This window comes from Acipenser ruthenus, chromosome 1 (genome assembly GCF_902713425.1).
Source record: "Acipenser ruthenus chromosome 1, fAciRut3.2 maternal haplotype, whole genome shotgun sequence".
Classification (NCBI taxonomy): domain Eukaryota; kingdom Metazoa; phylum Chordata; class Actinopteri; order Acipenseriformes; family Acipenseridae; genus Acipenser; species Acipenser ruthenus.
The window spans coordinates 91150466-91165883 of NC_081189.1; the positions used below are offsets into that span (position 1 = coordinate 91150466).

The 15418-nt window shown below is 40.5% G+C and overlaps 1 protein-coding gene across 6 annotated transcripts in view; it reads left to right on the forward strand.

Moving 5' to 3' along the window:
* Positions 1-5438: 5438 nt before the first annotated feature.
* The window catches only part of LOC117421529 (leucine-rich repeat and immunoglobulin-like domain-containing nogo receptor-interacting protein 2), a 508422-nt gene continuing 498442 nt past the window's right edge, over positions 5439-15418 (forward strand). For 4 of the 6 annotated variants that reach the window (XM_059032089.1, XM_059032109.1, XM_034036047.3 and 1 more), the window contains exon 1: positions 5501-6069. The gene's annotated coding sequence lies outside the window, so the exon portion shown is untranslated. Of the gene's footprint in view, positions 6070-15418 lie in introns of all 6 variants that reach the window. The other 2 variants (XR_009329717.1, XM_059032091.1) reach the window with 2 other exon arrangements.

Sequence of the window (15418 nt, forward strand, 5' to 3'; positions counted from 1 at the left end):
GCCACAGGGATCAGTATTAGGTCCTCTGCTATTCCTAATCTACATTAAAGATTTGGATTCTGGTAGCAGTGTGGAGTAGTGGTTAGGTCTCTGGACTCTTGACCGGAGGGTCGTGGGTTCAATCCCAGGTGGGGGACACTGCTGCTGTACCCTTGAGCAAGGTACTTTACCTCAATTGCTCCAGTAAAAACCCAACTGTATAAATGGGTAATTGTATGTAAAAATAATGTGATATCTTGCAACAATTGTAAGTCGCCCTGGATAAGGGCATCTGCTAAGAAATAAATAATAATAGTAAGCAAACTTTTTCAATTTGCAGACGACAGAAAAATAGGACGTGAAGATGGAATAGCACCAAAGACTGGAATTGCTAGCTCCTAGGAGCGGGACTATGGGGCACCGGTTAAGCCTTTTATTTATTTTGTCATGCCATCATTCCGCCCTTTTTAGCTGGCATGACCGTTTTTGAACGGTGCCCTGGTTTTATGTAGTCTTTTTGTTTCAGTTTTATGGACCCTTTTGTTTTTGATTTATTTTGAATGTTTTATTTGATTTTGTTTTGTTTTGTTTTTATGTATCTTTAAAATATTTTTAAAGTATACTATTAAAAGTTACATTTTAAGTGTTTTAAAATTTTAGAATTTTAACACACAGTTTTATACACTGTCCCTTTGCCCCTGTCCCTTTTAGTTTTATAGTTTATTGTTCTGTTTTATGTTCACCTTTTGAACTTTTTTAAGAGAGCACTCCCTGGCCCTCACAAGCACTGTTTTTTTTTTTTTATAGATGGTTCTTTTTTTCCAGTCACTTTTAAAGCAGCACAGGTTTTATCATGTTGATTTTAATCTGTGTCTGTTTTAACCTTGTACAAAGAACAATTGTCTTGGTGTTTTTAAATGTATTTCAAATGCTTTTAAAACAAAATGTATGTCTGTATGCATGAATGTCATCTTTAAAAGAAAGGTAAAAGGAATGAAAAAAGAATGGGTGTAAATGTAAAATATGTAAAATCTCAAATAAAAGAGTATTTACCCAGTACACCACCTTGGTGAGGTGCTCCAAAACCTTGCAAGGTCCCTCTCAGTGGCTGGCCAACTTGAACAGGGTCCTTTCCGGCTATGGGCAATAAACCCACACTTGTTCCCTTGACTTAAAGTCCCGCCCCCGGCACTGAGTGTCAGATGCCAGTTTTTGTCACTGCCCAGCCCCGGTGAGGTGTGTCCAGACAAATTCTTGGACATCCAGCCGGTCCTGGCGTTGATGCAAGTACTCCAGTCCAGCCGGGTAATGGTGGTTTCCCAAACAGCAGGTCCACTGGGGTTTGCAGCTCCTTTCCGAACATCAATGCAGCTGGCGTGCACCCCGTGGATTCCTGGACCGCTGTCTGGTAGGCCATCAGGACCAGGGGCAGATGCTGGTCCCAGTCCTGCTGGGACGATAGCCAGCTGGGTGGCCAGGGTCCTGTTGAAATGTTCTAAAAGACCATCGCTCTGAGGATGGAGCGGGGTGGTCCAGGTCTTGTGGAATCCCAGCCGGCGACACCGGTGAGGTGTGTCCAGACAAATTCTTGGACAGCCAGCCGGTCCTGGCGTTGATGCAAGTACTCCAGTCCAGCCGGGTAGTGGTGGTTTCCCAAACAGCAGGTCCACTGGGGTGTGCAGCTCCTTTCCGAACATCAATGCAGCCGGCGTGCACCCTGTGGATTCCTGGACCGCTGTCTGGTAGGCCATCAGGACCAGGGGCAGATGCTGGTCCCAGTCCTGCTGGGACGATAGCCAGCTGGGTGGCCAGGGTCCTGTTGAAACGTTCCAAAAGACCATCGCTCTGAGGGTGGAGCGGGGTGGTCCAGGTCTTGTGGATTCCCAGCCGGCGACACACCTCACCAAACTCCTGCGAACATGCCATCCAAGAGCACGTCAGATATCTACTGCAACGTGCTCCAGCAGTGCCCCCACCTCGTACTGCTGGAGTGGGATGGGAACGCTCTAAGGGGTCCTTCTTGGCTGTGCAGGAGTCGCAGCAACAGAGGTGGGCAGTGCCAGGTCCTCCGTGCACGGCCTGTAGCACCATCTCCTGAAGAGCTTGGGGGACCACCACCTGCCAGCGCTTCTGTCCTCTTGCTGGATCTGTCCAGACTAGTTACAACACCCCATCCCAGAGAGCCAAGGCAACCCATTGAGTGTAGAACACTTTGGTCCCTGGGGAGACCACTGACACCTCAAGTTGGCCAGTGCTCCATGGTGAGCCAGTGGAGTACCTGGGCCAGCACGGTGTCCAGTCCCTGCAACCTGGCCGATGCTCAATAGAATGGTCGTATCCTTGCAGGCCCTCAATCCATCTAGCCACTTGTCACTGTAGGGATGCGTGGTCTGTGTGCAGATGGAAATGCCTGGAAAGTGTTGTTCAGCCTGGACTACAGCCAGCAACTCCTGGCGAGTCATGCAGTGGTTCCTTTTCACCTTGCTGTAGTATGCAACCACCCGCTCACCAGCTGGGTTCTCCTGGGCCAGCACCGCTCTGATCCCCACATTGCCAGCGTCCGTGTCCAGGATAAAGGTCTCCTGGGGATTGGGAAAGGCTAGAACTGGAGCATGTGTGAGGGCCTCACGCAATCCTCCAAATGCAGTAGCACAGTTGCCGTCCCAGGAAAACTGGCCACCCCACTCTGTGAGGCGATGGAAGGGCCTAGCAATGTGGGAAAAGTTTTTGTCAAACCAGTGGTAATAGGATGCCCAGGAAGCTTCTCACCTTGGAGACAGTCTGTGGGATGGGCCAGCGCTTTACCACTGCTGCCTTGGCTGGGTCTGTGGCAAGGCCGTTTGCCCCTACTATATGTCCTAGGAAGTGTGTCTCCCTCCTCAGCAGGTGGCACTTCCCAGGGTGGAGTTTGAGCCCCATCTGATGGATTTGCTCAAAAAACATGTGAAGGTGGCCCAGAAACCACCGTAACGCATGCACCATGAGGTCATCCAGGTAGACAACGCACGCTGTCCAGGGGACGGTCACAAGCATATGCTCCATCAGGCGATCAAAGGTTACGGGGGTGTTTCATAGTCCAGCTGGCATCACCCAAAACTGCCACAGTCCTTGACCAACTGAAAATGTGGTTATGGGGCGAACCTCTGAAGCCAGCTTGACCTGCCAGTATCGGCTACACAGGTCGAGGGAGCTGAACCAACGTGAGTCTGCAATGCAGTCCAGGGCTTCATCAATTCGTGGAAGGGGATACAAGTCCTTTTGGGTTACAGCATTAAGCCTCTTGTAGTCCATGCAGAACCTAAGGCTACATCCCAAGGACTATCAGATGTCTCAATTACCCCAGCTGGCACCATCTCCCGAATCATGGATTTTGCAGCTTCCCGTTTGGCCAGGGGTTACCAACGGGGGCACTCACGGCTGGGGTCCACACTGCCCTTGTCGATATAGTGTTGTACTAGGCTGGTGCGGCTGCAGTCCTTGGCCACTGCTGCAAAAATGTCAGTGTACCCCCTCAAGAGCTCCCATAGCTGCTACTGCTCCGCCCATGAGAGGCCCAACAGACTCCGACACCACAGGATCCTCCTTTTAGTGGAGGAAGTGCTCAGCCGCCTGTAGGCCAGCTTTTGTTTTGATTAGTTGTGTTTTGTCTTGACTCTTGACTGTTTTGTATTTATTATTTCTTTGCGTACACTCCCGTTTGTGTATGTGTTTACACCATTATTGGTACCCTAGTGGTGGCACCTTCTAATTGCATCAACATAAAGATCTGCACATCTGGTCTTTCAGCAGATAATCTTACTATTACACACCACTATAAAAAAATACATTTTTTTACAACAAGAAACATCGAAAAATATCTTTGTTATGATAAAAGCACTGTCCTCATGCAGGATGGATGAGATATACTATTGCTTTGCTTTTTAACACAATGCATTAAAAGCATGCAGTAGCAGTAAATTAGCTGCTGTTAATTTTTTTAGCCGTTGTCCAGACAGACCCCCAAAAAACACAGATAAACAAAAACAAAATTAGTTTCACGGATGTGTGCACATTGACATAATAAATAACCTTTAAAAAAAGTCCCCAAATAAACATAATATGAACTAAAAAAATATTTTAAAATAATGTGTGTTTTTGGAGCAGTATATTCCAGAGGTGGCAAAACTGCGGCTCTTGGGCAGTTCAAGTGCGGCTCCCGGTGAAATGTTGGGTTACACACACTTTGCGGCTCAAATGAAAAAAAGAGAGAAAAACTAAAAATAAATACAATTTTATTATTTTTGTTCTCTGCATTTGTTCGCGTTTATTATTCTTTCATCTTTCTCCTTCTCTCCTGTTTATTTCAGGCTGCATGCTCACGGTAAGGACATTTCGTCGACATTTCTTGATGACCTTTGACACCGCGGGCTTGCGCGTGCATATTTCGATCACTGTTTTTACTTCTAAATTAAATTAAATGAAAAATAAACAAATCGGATCTCATCACAAGGCAAGACTTTCTTTTCCACAGCTGCAGCCTGAGGAGCCACAGGAGACTCCCTTCAGCTCTCGATTAGGCGGGCGCCGACTGTAATGGATAAACACCAGTGTTACATTTAAAGTGTAATAAACTGTAGATCTACAGTACAATAAATCATACACATAAACTGTGTAAGGCCCCATAATGTTCTATCTCTTATTCTTGTTTATTTTGCTGCCATCAAGAAATAACTACTGCACAGAGTAAGTCCAAGATTTTGTTTTAATTGCGGTCTCAGACAAGTTTGGCCACCCCTGCTATATTCTTATAAAATCCCTTTTTCAAAATGGATGTAGGTAAGAATTAATTGACTGCAGTTCACCTCCAAAACTGTAATGGAAGATGGGTATCTCACAGACTACTGTGCTGATGGTCCTTCCTCTGCATCAGATTGGTTCTCTATTAATATGCATTGAAATTGACACTTGTCACTGCCCTATTGGAGCTAGAGTTGATTCAGTACATTTATTTACATACTTGTTCCCCCACATAACAAGTAATAGCAAAATTACTCATTACATACTCAGAAAAATGTCCATACTCGTTACGAATACTTGTTTGTACTTGATGCTAAGCACAGGCTTTGTTTATAGCGTATACATTTTCTTAACTGAGCAGTTTAAGGGACCAGTTATTCAGAGATACCAAGATATTTAGCAAGCAAGGGGTCTCCACCTATTAATGCTTGAGGGTGTGTATCTGTATTTTAGAAAAATATATCAGACTTATTAACAGAAAACTATAAGGAAGCCCCATGTTCAGCTGGAATTGTAGTATATAAGGAATAATACACCTTTATAATACAGTTAATTGTAATGTGTTCTTATTCCACAGTTAGGATGCAAGCTCTTGTATCTATTTTAGTCCACCTCTTTAATTATTCCCTGACAGAGCAGCCACAACCGGCTGTGACCCAGTATTCTTACAATACTGTTTTTGTACAAGCTAGCTGGGCATATCCAAAAAACAGGTAGACCTTAGTAGTTAATAGGTGCTCTCTCTCCCTTCTTTTTATTTACTATTCCTGCTAGAGCTAAGTATTCAGTCAGACCATTATGAGCATCCCGGGGGGGATCTACAGACCTTAATCTCCATCATGACTTCATATACTGAAACAGTAATTGTCAGGAGAGAGAGACTTGTGACGACTATCCTCAACATCTAGCGTCTGAGAAGCTGTGCAGAAAAAAAGCCCTCCCTTGCCTCGGAGCTGGATGCTTCAAAGTTTGCTCTCATTGAATTGAAAGGGTGATTTGTCAAGGTGGGATGCACTGACTACCTCCTTTCTAGCCATTCACAAAGAGAGCTGCTGAAAGGAGTAACCCCTCTGTGATTTCTTTTCACTTTCTCTGGTTGTGTGAAGACTATCCTGATTGAAGAAAACAAGTAAAAAAAAAAGGCAGTGTTCCTGGCTGTGGCAAGGACAGCACATCGTATTTCTGTTGAAATGATTTAACACATCTCCTGATTTTAGCTGCAGTGTTCAAGCAGATACAGACTGAGAGACTTCTGAGCAGCTGTGTTCATTTTGCTTATGAGATGAACAATAGGATTTAGAACTGTATTTGAAGGTAAGAGCTATCAATATTTACTTTGGTTATATTAGCATTTTTGTAATGTTTATGAGCAGATCTGTGTCACTGTGGTAAGTAGCCGTTTTCACATTTTAAAAAGTTATCAGGAATAGGATTTTTTTATGACATGGGACTGAAAAGGTGCTTATCAACATACACATTATCAGACCTTGTAATGTTATTCTGAGGTAGCGATGACAAGCAAGCGTGAAAGCCTTAATCAACGCTTCTGCTTTTTCCAGCATTAAGGTTATTGTTTGTGAAGTAGGCTGAACGCATGTAATGATAGACAAAGTGTTTGTCTACAGCTGCATGAGACATGCTGGTTTGGATTCTATCGTGTGGAGACTTATCAGTTAGCATTCAGTTCTTTTGTACTCTTTGCCATACGGTCTGAAATTGCAGTGAAGCAATTTGTGTTGAAACCTCTTTAAGGCACAATAGGAGTATACAATTCACTGATGATTTAACTAGGCAATCTCCAACATGCTTCACAGAATGTCTTTGTCATCATAGTGTATTGTGAGCTTTTCAAAAATGTCATTTCTGTCATCTAGGTATTCACTTGACATTTGCATTTGTTTAGTGAACGACAGCCTTTATAAAGTTCATTTTTGAAGTTAAAATGTATCTGAATGCCTGCTGTTTTGCAGTAAGTCAGCTCAAAGCATTATCAGTTAACTGCAAAGTGGACAGCAGTTATTCACCTCAACACCTTAAATATTCATCACTGCATCCACATCCTTTCTTAAAATATTTAAAATAATTCAATTATAAATAACCTATGTCGTTTAACACCCGTTTCCAACATGTTATGTTTCTTCAAAAATGTATATACCAGTTTACTAAAACTCTTCAAACAATAACATTTTAAAAGTCCCAATGTTAATGATTTCAGTCTGCAGTACTTTTATTTCAGAAGAGATGCTTAGATTCCAGTAAAGGTATGTGAATGCCTCCTGTGACAGTTTTCTCTGGAGAAAGAAAAACAGACAAAGGAGGTACAAACCTACAAGAGATTACATTTTTTTAAATGTTATGACAATACTAGATGAATTAAAAAATATTCCAAACTTACTGTTCATAATCATTATGAGTAGGAGATGAAAGAAGAGTCTCGGATTTACACAGCAGACAGGCAGAATATTCTGTACTATTCTGGGAACCTCAGGGGTCTGTTCTAAAGTATAAAAAGTGCTTTCCTAATTTCAATAGCATGATATTGTATTTTTAAATAAGTTGTGCCTACAAACTAAAATAAATTGTTTGTGCTTCAAGCACAGCTGTTTGTCTTCAGGTAAAGACTGATTCTTTGCCTTCTGAGAATTTTTGGCCATATTTACCGTAATGCTTGCATAACCATCATCTCACAGTTGTTTTTACCCATTTGTATTTGTGACTAAACATCAAGTTTAAATCTGCCTACAGGTTTTAAATTTCACAGTAAGTGGGATAACTGCATCAAATGTCATTATTGGAGCTCCGGGCGGAGGAGGATTCTCTTAAAGAGATGTATACTCAATATTTATGTATTAATATACCAGTATTGCTTTTTATGCCATTAGGGTAATAGTTTTTGAGGTCATGGCATTTCCAGTGTATCAGTTTATAAGATATACTGTACATTTTGTCAGTTTTATATTCTTTTTCGTGTGCCTGCCCTGGTGTACTACAGGGCTTTTGTCTGATATTCATTAGTCCTTTGATGCTGTCCAAAGTTTATTATGCTTCATCTATTAAAAGCATTTACAAAACATTATGTCCTCGGCTTATTTTTTTAGGAAAACCTTCTAAGATCATTATCAGGGTAGAGACTGCAGGCCTGAGTAAAATCATAAAGCCACCATTTCAATTAATTGTATATTTGGACTGGTTGCATTACCAATGAAATAGACTTAAGATGATAGGTATCTGTGTTAGTGAAAAATAAAATAGGCATGCATTACAAAAGCATGATGCCTCTGATTTCAAGGTGATGGCTTTTTTTATTCACATTTTATCCTAATTTAAGGTAATGATTATAATACTCTGTGTCTACAGGGGTGTTTGAGTTGCGTATTGAGAATTAAATAAATCAGTAACAGATGTCTGTATTCTGCTATAATGAATATATCTTCTTGTTGCAAATCTGCTAATGAATGGTGTTATTTTAGATGTGGTGGCTGTGCATTAAATTGTGTTATTCGAGGCTTGCTGTTATTTAAAGGAATGATGAAATGCAAGCTGTCATTATTAGCTGGATACGGTCCTTGCATTTAACGCAAATAATTTCCAATTTTTACCTGACTGAAGCATGAAAACTGCATTAGAGTTGCAGATTGGACTACACCAGGCTTTTTCATCAGGACTCTCAGACTTCATTCATCTGTGGTTGTCACTATGAAATGTTGTGTGTCGTTTTATGTAAGAAATTAGTGAAACAAAAAATAATATATAGAGAGAATAATGCATGGGGTAGTGTGTGATCTGAAAATATAGCCTTGGTAGGATGCTTTATCCAAGCATCCCATCTGAGGGTGGGCATTAAATTTGAATTTATCACACACTAACCCATGCAGTATTTTTTATAATCTCTGGCTGAGAAGCGGGTGAGAGAAGACAGCAACTATGTGAGGTACAGTTGAAATTCCTTTCAGTTTGTTGCTAGCGTTAAGGAACGCATGTTTCCGTATCAACAGGGCGTGTTTACGAGAAATATCAACTGGATGAACCCATTGAAAAAATTGCACACCAGTTATATATATATATATACTGAAACAAAAACACATTGGAAATGTGAAAAAAGGAAAGTTGTTATTATATAGATATAATCTGAGTGTACAAAACATTAGGAACACCTTCCTAATATTGAATTGCACCCCCTTTTGCCCTCAGAACAGCCTCAATTCGTCGGGGCATGGACTCTACAAGGTGTCGAAAGCTTTCCACAGGGATGCTGGCCCATGTTGACTCCAATGCTTCCCACAGTTGTGTCAAGTTGGCTGGTAGTGGATCTTTACTCCGAATAGCTCGTTCCATCTCATCCCACAGATGCTCAATTGGATTGAGATCTGGTGACTGGGCAGGCCACTGCAGTAAGCTGAATTCACTGTCATGTTCGTGGAACCATTCCTGGACAATCCTAGCCTTGTGGCATGGGGCATTATCCTTCTGAAAAAATCCATTAGCAGATAGATACACTGCTGCCATGAAGAGATGCACCTGATTGGCAATGATGTTCAGATATCCTGTGGCATTCAAACGTTGCTCCACTTTTATCAAGGGGCCCAATGTGTGCCATGAAAACACACCCCACACCATCAATGTTGACACGCGGCATGATGGATGCATGTACTCATGTGGTTTTCTCCATACCCTAGTCCTCCCATCAGTGTGAAACAGCAGGAACCGGGATTCATCAGACCAGGCAATGTTTTTCCAATCCTCCAGTGTCCAGTGTTTTCATTCCTTAGCCCACTGCAACCGCAGTTTCTTGCATTTTGCTGAAAGAAGTGGAACTCTGTTAGGTTGTCGGCTGACATGCCCCCTTTGTGTCAAGGTACGCCGAGTTGTGCATTCTTTTATGGGTCTGTCGGCACCAATGTTGTACTGGACTGTCAGTTGACTAACTGTAGCCCATCTGTTGCTCTGCACAATTCGTGTCAGCCTCCTTTGGCCTCTTTCATCAATGAGCCGTTTTCGACCACTGGCCTGCCGTTGGCTGGATGCCCTTTGGGTGGTGGACCATCCTTGACACACATGGGAAACTGATGAGCATGAAAAACCCAGCAGCGTTGCAGTTCTTGACACACTCAAACCGGCGTGCCTGGCACCTACTACCATACCCCGTTCAAAAGCACTTAAATCTTTTGTCTTGCCCATTTTCCTTCTGAATGGCACACATACACAATCCATGTCTCAATTGTGTCAAGGCTTAAAAATCCTTCTTTAACCTGTCTCCCCTTCATCTACACTGATTGAAGTGGATTTAACAGGTTACATCAATAAGGGATCATAGCTTTCACCTGGATTCACCTCGTCAGTCTATTTCATGGAAAGAGGAAGTGTTCCTAATGTTTTGTATACTCAGTGTGTATATATATATATATATATATATATATATATATATATATATATATATATATATATATATATATATATATTCGTGTGTGTAACCCCACTTTGGTCACTCTGAACCAGCCAGAGTGCAGACAAGCAATGCCTAGGACGTACTTACTTCTCTGAGTGCCTGATGTTAACTGAATGTCTACAATAGTAAGCTTTCAGGAGATCCTGGTTCCCAGTAGTTAATGTTGAGCTGGCTGGTATTCCCCTGTTCTGTCTGCAGGTGTCTTCAGGAATGAATATGGTGCGATGCCTCCACCTGGATAATACTGTACACACTAAACTAATTTGCCAAAGTATGTATCTCCCAGGAAAATATAATATATCTGACCCACACTTTCAGCAGCAGTTATAATAACAGCATAATATGAACATTATATACACACACACCTTAAATGGAGCACAGACATTTTTTTTTATTTTATCTGGGAAAGTTAAGGGGCAGTAAGCAGTTTTTTTTTTTTTTTTACAATTTTATTCCATCTACAAAGTGAAGTAGCTTTTTTTTTTTTATCCCGTGTCTACAAATTTAGAATTAATTATTTATTTTATTTATTTTTTGACAACTGAGGTGACCCTTTTTTTGGTCAGTTCGTAATGTGTCCAGTAATTAACGAGGAAGAGTTGGCTGTTATTGTTTTTTCAATTGTTGTTATTTTAAATGCCATATTCCCTAAAGAAAACACAAAGCTGGACGAAACTGTTTATTTTTACTGCCAACATTTTTAAAATCAGCGCTTCTTTATGACAGGCTTTGCAGGCTGTGCAGTCAGCATTATAAGAACCAATCAGAGTTCACAAATTGCCACGTGATCGCCTATGTCTACAGAAGTCACTCAGGAGGTTGCTTGGAAAGCAGAGCCCAGCTCTACTTCAAGCAACTGGTTGCTGGGACGTCCACATATAAGCGACTAAGTTGCGCAACTGATCGCTAAGGTGTGGACCCAGCTTTAAAGGTTTTTTTACAATAGAGATTGCGTATGTCCGATCTGCCGTCTGAAATAACAACTCTGTGGTTGTCCCACGCCCTCTTGTTTTTACTGGTGTCATCCCATTGTGTCCTAGACATATGACATCTCACTACTGGTATTATAGATTCAAAGTAACAATGTGCATGTGCAAAGGCTCTGAAGTGCCAGTACTTCACAGAAAAGGCTTTTCACACCAGTTTAATGATTTCTGTTATGTAAATGAAAGTGTTGTCACATGTGTTATCAATTGTGTTTCAACAGTATGAATATAGTTGTCACATATTGTGATTAATGTATATGATTAAAAATATTAAACAATTACATTTTGTATTATGTTTAACGATATGTAAAAGTAATAATGAACAATCTACCTAATTGTTACCATCCATTGCAATACATTTGAGGAGGTCTACTATTGTATCACATACATAATAAGAATATTATGTAAGTTTTAAGTAAGACTAGCATTGCTCCTGGTTTCGCTGCATACGCAGCATACGGGACCTTTAAGCCATTTGTTAACATGCTTAAGAAATGTTGGTTTATACACCAGACAACTACTCCAAAACTCAATTACAGGGTGTGCGGTAAGACAATTATTAACGCATGCCCTTGGGTGGGTTAATTCACTTATAAAATGGCTACATTTTTTTCTTGAAAATAATTACACGAACTAGCTTTTTTAACAAAAAAAAGAAGTTATTATGTATCTTTCCACTGAGAAAAAATAGTCCCTAAGGACTTTTTCATTGTGATATATATATATATATATATGTTTTACTTTTTTTATTTGCCATAAACATTAAATTGAACATTGCCATTTATAGTAACATTTTGTGATTAAACAGAATTTGGAATTGAAAGCAGACTGATTTAACCACATCTGATGGAGGATTCACAGAACAGCCAGCCACTGCACTGGCACTTGGGGCCAACATCGAGGGAGGGGCTTCCAATCTGAGTGTGAGGCCACGTATTTTTGTAAATCCTACTCAAGGTTTTACAGTCTTTAAGAGAAGCTGACTAATAATTTCGAGGGCTGTTTTCACACTGATTACCGGTAACTGAAATAATTTCCCTGGACTGTAAACCAGTATTAGATAATATGTGGACAGCAAAGTTTGAGTGGTTCATGTGACGTACTGAAATTTGCTCTGAAATGTGAGGCATCATGTTTCCGAGACAATAGGTACTTTTGTAAATATTTTTTAAAACTGTTGACAGGGCACATAGAATCACCATGTTGGGCAAACATGTGACCACAAGTACTTTCACAGTGGATCTCATTGACATCTTTATGGTTTTTTGTTTGCTCATTAAACAACAGGGTCACAAACTCCAGACCATTTTCATCTGTATGATGTCAAATGACCTCTGCGTCAGGTTGCGCAGTCCTTCCCATCCGCAGCGAGAAAAATAGAATTGTATGTCGAACCAGACCTTTAAAAGCCCAACCGCTGTCAGCAGAGAGAGCAGGAGAGATTTTAATTTTGTATAAATCTGTTTCTGAAATCGGAGGGTGGTGGTTCTACTTCACGCTCATTAAGAAATTGTTCAAATGACAATCCTCCTAAAAGGTCAAAATTAACTTGTGGAAAGTCATTCATGTTTAATTATTATTTTTAAGGCGTAGTAATATTAATAGATCAGGTAAGTGAGTAAGTCGATGATGTCATAGCCGTGCGGTAAGAAAATTATTACTGCACGGCCATGTGATCCTGTTCAGCCAATCACAGCATTTAATTTATCCAAGCCATTTTATTAGTAAGAATTAAATCACAGTACATATATATATCAGTCCCGTATGAGATGTAATCCTGTTCCGTTTTGTCTTGCTTTTTATATAGCACTTAGATAATCTTGTTGGGGTCCATACTTTCCTCATGTTTATTTTTGTTGGTGCACATTTAAGATTTCAGTTTGAACAGGTTGTATTGTAACAAGCTCTATAGCTCTTCCTTGGATATTTGTGCTCCAGAAATATGAAAAACAACACGCAAAATGAGTTATAAATTCCACTTATGTGATGAACCAAAAGTCGTTGGTTGAAATGATCCTTTTTAACTCAGGAAAAAAAACAACAACATTACAGTAGTTCCTTTTTTTATTTAAACAGACTTGCTTTCACCCACCTCGTTGCGTTCTTTCACAGTCTAGAGGGGGACTTTTAATACATTAGGTTGAATTAACTATCAATAATAAACAAGCTCTCCACAGTTTTGGGGTTTTCTTAACGTGTATAGTAACAGACCAATAAAAAACATATATAGAAACATTCTTTTACATTACTATTTCAATGTTTTGTTCACTAAATATTAGTAGATGAAATCACAAATAGCTATCGATTGAAAATTATATAACTTATGTTAAAGTAAATACTGCATTTTTGGTAAAGATATGTTGTATGACGGCAGTCATTTTGACGGTTTGAAGTTTTCAACTTTAAATTACTCTGCGTGTCTGAAAGTTATGCAGTTGTCCATTCATGACTTTTCCTAAAAACATATATTAAATACCATGACAGCATTTGAAAGGCAGGATCACGAAAATAAGGGAGTGTGGCAAAATGGTTTGCAGTGCGCAGGTGTAGAGGTGATGCGGTGGTCAAGTAATGACAAACAACAACATTCATGGTGCAATGGTGATTTATTTATAATCCAAAGTCACTTGACAACTGTAAATAATTACACCGTGTAACAATTTTTTTTTTTTTTTTGGTTCCTGGTTAGTAAGTGTTATTTCCTAATTGCTTATGCCTCAAAAGTATAGAAAATGGCTATTATTCCCCACAAACTTTGCTTTTGTGACCAGGACAGTGATATTCTGAAATTTATCTATTTCCAATGAGAAAACGGGCGAATTTGTGTCTTTTCGTTCACATAAAGTCAGAAAAAAACAACATATGAATCCAAATTAACATGTATTTATACTAAAGTAATACAAAAACGACTACAAAAGATTTAGAAGTGAGTAGTTTTTCAAGATTTACGATTATACTGTAAATCACTTTCACGAATCAGCCCCCAAATGTAGTCTCCCATCATGTTTTCGTTATACTGTCCTTGGTAGCAGCGTTCAAAGTCCAGTATATCCTGGTGGAAGCGCTCGCCTTGCTCCTCCGAGTACGCTCCCATGTTCTCCTTGAATTTACCAAGATGAGCATCAAGGATATGGACTTTGAGGGACATCCTACAGCTCATTGTGCCGTAGTTCTTCACCAGAGTCTCAACCAGCTCCACATAGTTTTCAGCCTTGTGATTGCCCAGGAAGCCCCGAACCACTGCGACAAAGCTGTTCCAAGCCGCTTTCTCCTTACTAGTGAGCTTCTTGGGGAATTCATTGCACTCCAGGATCTTCTTTATCTGTGGTCCGACGAAGACACCGGCTTTGACCTTTGCCTCAGACAGCTTAGGGAAGAAGTCTTGAAGGTACTTGAAGGCTGCCGACTCCTTATCTAGAGTTCTGACAAATTGTTTCATAAGGCCCAATTTGATGTGCAGTGGTGGCATCAGCACCTTCCGAGGGTCCCAGCCGTACTCATCATACTTCAAGGCGTCCAGCAAGGTCTTGATGCTGTTGTAATCCTCTTTGAGGTGCACCGAGTGAGCCAGGGGAAGAGACGGGTACTTGTTACCATTATGGAGCAGCACGGCTTTGAGGCTCCTGGATGAGCTGTCAATGAAGGACAGTATAACGAGAACATGATGGGAGACTACATTTGGGGGCTGATTCGTGAAAGTGATTTACAGTATAATCGTAAATCGCGAAAAACTACTCACTTCTAAATCTTTTGTAGTCATTTTTGTATTACTTTAGTATAAATACATGTTAATTTGGATTCATATGTTGTTTTTTTCTGACTTTATGTGAACGAAAAGACACAAATTTGCCCGTTTTCTCATTAGAAATAGGTAAATTTCAAAATATCACTCCTGGTCACAAAAGCAAAGTTTGTGGGGAATAATAGCCATTTTCTATACTTTTGAGGCATAAGCAATTAGGAAATAACACTTACTACCCAGGAACAAAAATTGTGTTACATAGTGTTATCACTGGCAATTCACAACTATGTGTACTGCTCAGTAAAATCCACAGGCTTCAGTGCCGAAATAATAATCACAGTAAATACACACACAGAACACAAACACAGTCACAAGTCCAAAGCGAGTGGTGAAATACAATTATTTGTAAACAGTAGTGCAGTGTTGTCCAGGTTTGTGCTGGCCTTTAGTGACAGCTCCTGGTACGTGTTAGCCGTCTAACCAGAACAA